The 5,812-nt window shown below is 31.5% G+C and overlaps 1 non-coding gene across 1 annotated transcript; it reads left to right on the top strand.

The window, feature by feature from the left end:
* Nucleotides 1–363: 363 nt before the first annotated feature.
* TRNAT-GGU (transfer RNA threonine (anticodon GGU)) lies at nt 364–437 on the top strand. Its single transcript has one exon. It is a non-coding gene; the product is annotated as a tRNA-Thr (tRNA).
* Nucleotides 438–5,812: the final 5,375 nt, after the last annotated feature.

Raw genomic sequence — 5,812 nt, 5'->3', positions numbered from 1 at the left:
CTCGAGCGATTGGTGTCACATATGTACGAGTACATTTGCAATATTATTTAGTGAAACTGCTTACTGCGGTTTAAAGACAAAGAATCCACCTACATTTCGACGTTTATCCCATATTACTAAGTTCTATAAATTTGTCATATTATGACAATCGATCGCTCAAAATGTTTTTGCAAACTTGGCGTAATATAACAAATAACTATAAGCAATAATTAGTCGCTTTAAATATCCATATAAATTTTAAATATCTCTCGAAAAACTAACTTTATTTTGTAGGAAAGGCTTTACAGGTGAAAAAATATAATAAGCAGTAATTGTTGATTGAAGTACTAGTACATATTGAATTATTTGGCGTGTTGGAAGTAAGCCGACGTAGCTCAGTGGTATCAGAGCACCTGACCGGTTATCAGAAGGTGCGGGTTCAATTCCCGTCGGCGGCATTTATTTTTACTCGGGAGATATTTTCAATTTGTATGGATATTTCAAGCGACCAATTATTGCTTATAATAATTTGTTATCCTTTGTGCTATCTATAAAAAACCTTGTTTTATAAATATTAGTTTATCATTAAAAAAATAATTTACCTAATATGTCAAAAATTGCTCTAGTTGTATATTTATCTTAATAACATTACTTCCTACAAAAAAATCGGTTTGTATATATTCGGATAGATATATAAAAAAATATACGTAGGAATGTAAATACTAACAAGAAGAAAATTTGCTTACCCGTTATTTCACCCTCTTTTTTACACCCCCTCCCCCCCTGACTGATATCTACTTTTTGGTCACTCTATCTTCCTCACCCCTCCCGGACCCTGCTGGCCGAGGGAGTCGGAGAGGCACTGGGCTCCACGTAACAAGAGATTTACAATTAATTCGTAATGGCCCTTATAATGTATATATAAGAAAATTTCTTCTGAACACAAATGACTTTGTTTACATCACTTTAATATATATAACCTCTACATGTTTCATGAACAAAGTTCACCTCATCAGGAGGAAGTATATTCATAATTATAAACGCTAAACTGCCAAAGTAGTATGTCAGCACGTCTCACAATATTCAATATAACACTGAAGCACACATATAACGAGATTTATTTTTTATAACACATTAAAGAAAATAAATGTACCAGAGTTATATTTCTACTGACAACAATATAAAGGCACAAAATTCACAGACAGCTATATACACATATAGTATATACTTATAACACAGTCAATATACTAATTGAAGATATACACTCAAAGTTACACAAAATACTTAAACACACTCACATTTATACAGTTTTTATTTTTATTTTTTTATTTAACGGCAATATAAAGTAAAGTAAAAAAGATACAATATTAAGTAACATAAAGATATAAAGTGATGTAGTTTGTTCTCAGTCCTCCTCACTATGTATTCCTGTTTTGAGGCGGACTGTAGTTTGTTGTATGTGTTGATCATGATTTCCTCATCTTCTAATTTGTTGGTTCCCACAAAATATAAAATAAATTAAGCAAAAAGTATTTATTTTTGTTGTCTGAAGGTTGCGTTGGGGTTACTTCATAAATTTAATGATTTCCTCATCTTCATGTTTAGTTACATGCATGTTCATGTTTAGTTACATGCATGCAATCAATGGATAGGTACTAATGGACTCGTATTTATAAACTATAGTAATTTATCCCTCAATTTGAACGACAAGAGTGAAATATTTCATGGGATAAGAGCATGAGGGTGGTTTTTAGAAATCTCAAATAGATCTTTCTTATTTTTTGACGGTCAAGCAAGAGTGCAATATTTCATCAATCTCGAAATAAAACTATACATTTGTTAACAAATCAATTCCATGCCATCCGCAACAGACAATCTTCTTTATGTAAATAGATAGATGTATTATTTTAGCTTTTATAAATTAAAAAAGATTATTTGGGAATAATGCAAAAAAAATAAAATTAAGGAAATCAAAACTATTTTTTCCACATCGATAGTCATTCTTTCCACTAATGATTAACGACAATGGTAATTTTATGAACCAAAATAATTTGTTCATTCGTTCAATCATTTTGTTAAAAAATACAATTTTTTCCTTTTCTTATTATATAATTAAAATTTGTTGTTACTTGAGTTGTAGTATTGTTGAGTCAGTTACTAAATATCAATTTATATCACTGATATACCATGAGAACGATACCACAATCCATTTATACCATTGTTATACATGTGTTCGACGAACTATTTAAAAATTTTTTCAAAAATACTGCCCAACATAAATTCTCCACAAATACGTCAAAATATAATGGTTATTCCCATTTTCAAAACATCTTTTGGACCGAGAAATGTTAAAGCAATATGAGTAAAACTATAGTAAAAACATTACCGGGAGAACTATGTGATAATCTACTTGCAAACATTATGAAGAAAATACTATAAAACCTGCTGCAGGCCGCCTCAGAATATTAAACCCTAGTGAAAACTGTGACATTATTCTAAAACAGAAACTAAACAAAGGATTGCTTTACGCTTATAATATATAAATATATTCACGGTGTGATCAAAGGTTTGTATTTTCAAAACTATATTACTCTGTATACATCACTTTGACACAATATTAAAATATTGATAGTGTTTTCATAACTAGATAAATCAATTATCTCAACGCGCACAGTCAACATCCATCCATATAATTCTCCGACGAATCTACCACATTATAATATTTTACTCTTCACATGTTATCAGCTCCTGGTATTCGTGCGTGCAATATTGCGACATTGTAATAATATTTACAGTATATTTGTACAGAATATCACTATCATTATAATTATTACAACTATTAAGTACGCACAAACACGAGGCTACATATTAATTCATAAGTTATTTTATATCCTTTGAACGAAATTAACGGATTACATTCCATAAAAGATAAACCGATAGAAGTGATTTGTGGGCGTGGCAGTGTGTCTGAAGTTAGATAATTTTCTTTATTTATTTTGGCGAAATTGCTAACAGTGTAATAAAAAAAATGATTTAATATCTTCATTTTTGCGCCGGGGACTTCAGCTAGCATTATATATTATCTTTTAATGAATGTAAATTACAATCACTAAGGCCATGCTAACTCATGTATTCTAAAATAAATCTGAATTATACTGGTAAATTATATGCAATTAATTAATTCTGTAGATGATTTGCTTAAAAGCTTGCCATAAAACACGCTGTTTTTAAATAAATAAAAATAAATAGTCCCCACCGAGGCTACGAAACAACTATCTCTTTGTGGTTATCATTTCCTGGTACTTATTATTAATTTCATTTATAAGTCGTGCTTTATCCGTGAAACAAAATATGTAATCTGCTTGCATGAGGCATAAAAATGACACATTTTGTTGCAGTTGAAAAAACACTGAGTTTATTTTAAACGAAGTAAATCTAATTTGCAAAACTTACATTTTACATCCGGTAAAAACGATAAAACATACACATCATTTCCTGTGTGATAATAATTGTAATTGAAAGAAAAATTATGGCGTGAAAAACAAGATTGCAAAAATTTTAATATTTATCAATTTTATAATATCTTGATATCAATAAATCGTATATTTTCGCCTGCCGTTTTAAAGATAGCCACTTGTTATGTCCAACGAAAATAATATAACTTTATCAAGCTACCTAATTTTTTGAGGTACCTACACACCTACTCTTGATTTTCTAGAATCAGTGTGAAATCGTGTTAATTAAAGTTAAGATCAATTTGTTAAACACATTTGTGAAAGTTCAACACACCTTAACTACCTATACAGTTGGATCTGTTTTGTGAAACTTAGAAAATGGTGTTATGATTTTTCTCCACTTGGATGATTATCTCTTAAAATATCTAGTTTCGGGTGCAATGTCATTTCCATCGTGAGATGGGAAGCTTTTTCTAAGGTCAGTTCCTCATTGCTGAAGTTTATGACTCACCTTAAATTTCATTGCTAAGCCAATTAACATCTAAACCAGAGGTTCCCAAACTTTTTTGTGTCGTAGACCCCTTGCCATGTTTTTCTGTTTTTGGTAGACCCCCTACTTACCTGATATTGATTTTTTGTAAATTTCTAACTGTAGTGAAGTTTAGTGTTAAAAACTTAAAGTAAAAACACATGTTCAGTTTTATACATTTATTAATTGAATTTAAATTAAAACTACTCAAAACAAAATTTTGTATCTGTTATATAAAATAAACGTAACATAAAATAAACTAAGCAATAAGTAAATGTTTTAGTGGGAAGGATGAACCTGATGCTTTAATAATAAATTATCAACATTTGGCGTCAATTTTGTAAGGTTTAATCTTAAGTCTCCTCGGCTAATGATGTCCAGTCTGTTTCTTTTTTTCGTTAGGAGATTGGTAACAGCGCTGAACCCCCTTTCCACTAGCTATGACGATGGAAAGGAAATTAAAAATTTCCTCGCTATATTCCATAATACGGGATAAGTAACGGGTATGTTTTTTTGCAGCCAGAAGTGCTGATATCCAACGTTGCTCACGTATACGTTGCTCCAAATGGCTTTAGCCGTGTTTAGTGACTAGATCTGAATAGCCAGGTACTTCCCCACCTTCCTCTTTCCCTTCCTTACTTACCTTCAGCCTCACAACATCCCCCAATTGGGGATGCCATAGTCTCACTGGCTCCAGACGGGAGCAGTTGGGACTCTTGTGAGGTATTCACTATAAAAAATAAAAATAAAAAAATAAAATATCCGTGCTTAAACTGAACCTTAATTTCTTCGTTTGTACTTATTTCAGTCAGTTCCTCTTGTTTTATGACATTCGTTTCTTCTATATGGGTTAATTATCCACGGTGGTATTACCATAGTCAAAACATCCTCAAACCTAGTTTCAAAATCTGAATAGAGGGCATTTAAATGTTGAACGTAGGTTGAAACGTCGTCTTCCTGGCAGTTTGTCTGTGACAAACTGGGGAACTGGGAAAATTCGCCCCGTCCAATATTTTGCTTTATTAGTTTAACTCTGGCAAGAAACGCTGATAAGATGGACTTTGTTTTAATCAAATTTAGACTGTCGCCTTGTAACTGCAAATTAACCATATTAAATTTTGTAAACAAATCTGTTAAATAGGCGATGTCTGTTTTCCATTTCATTAAATTGTCTTTTAAAATTTTATCTTTAGTATCCAGAAATTCTAAAATAGTCTCAAAAAGTGCAAAAAATCTTGTCAAACATAAGCCTTTCGACAGCCAGCGTACTTCAGTGTGAAGGAGTAATTGATGAAAGTGTTCGTCATTTTCTTCACACAACTGCGCAAATAACCGCGTATTCAACGCGTTGCTTCGGATTCGGTTTACTGCATCAATGACTAATTGAAGAGATTCATGTAATCTAACACTCAAATTTTTAGCAACTAAATGTTGTCGATGAATGACACAATGTATTGCTAACACCCCTGGCACATTTTGTTTTAAATAGCTTATAAATCCACGATAACGTCCAACCATGGCAGGTGCTCTATCTGTAGCTACTGACATTATATTTGATAAAGGGATTGCTTTTTTAATGAAGTAATCCTTCAAAACATGAAATATTGATTCACCTTTAGTGTCGGTTGTCAAAGTTCTTGCAAAGAACAGTTCTTCGTAGATTTCTTGATTTCCTACATCCTACAACTTCAATTTTATAAACATATATTATATTTTTTTTACCTCATAGGTACTTTTATAAATAATGTATTTGTCTTAATATTATAAGATAATATAATGTAAGTAAATAGGTACTATCAGTGTATGTTGAGATCCACTATCGTGGACCCCCATTTTCATTTCATGGACC

The sequence above is a fragment of the Hesperophylax consimilis genome, chromosome 31 (assembly GCF_061612785.1).
Source record: "Hesperophylax consimilis isolate HC1 chromosome 31, BYU_Hcon_1.0, whole genome shotgun sequence".
Classification (NCBI taxonomy): Eukaryota; Metazoa; Arthropoda; class Insecta; order Trichoptera; family Limnephilidae; genus Hesperophylax; species Hesperophylax consimilis.
Note: the sequence above shows the minus strand (reverse complement) of the source record. Positions and strands in the feature narration are given on the sequence as shown.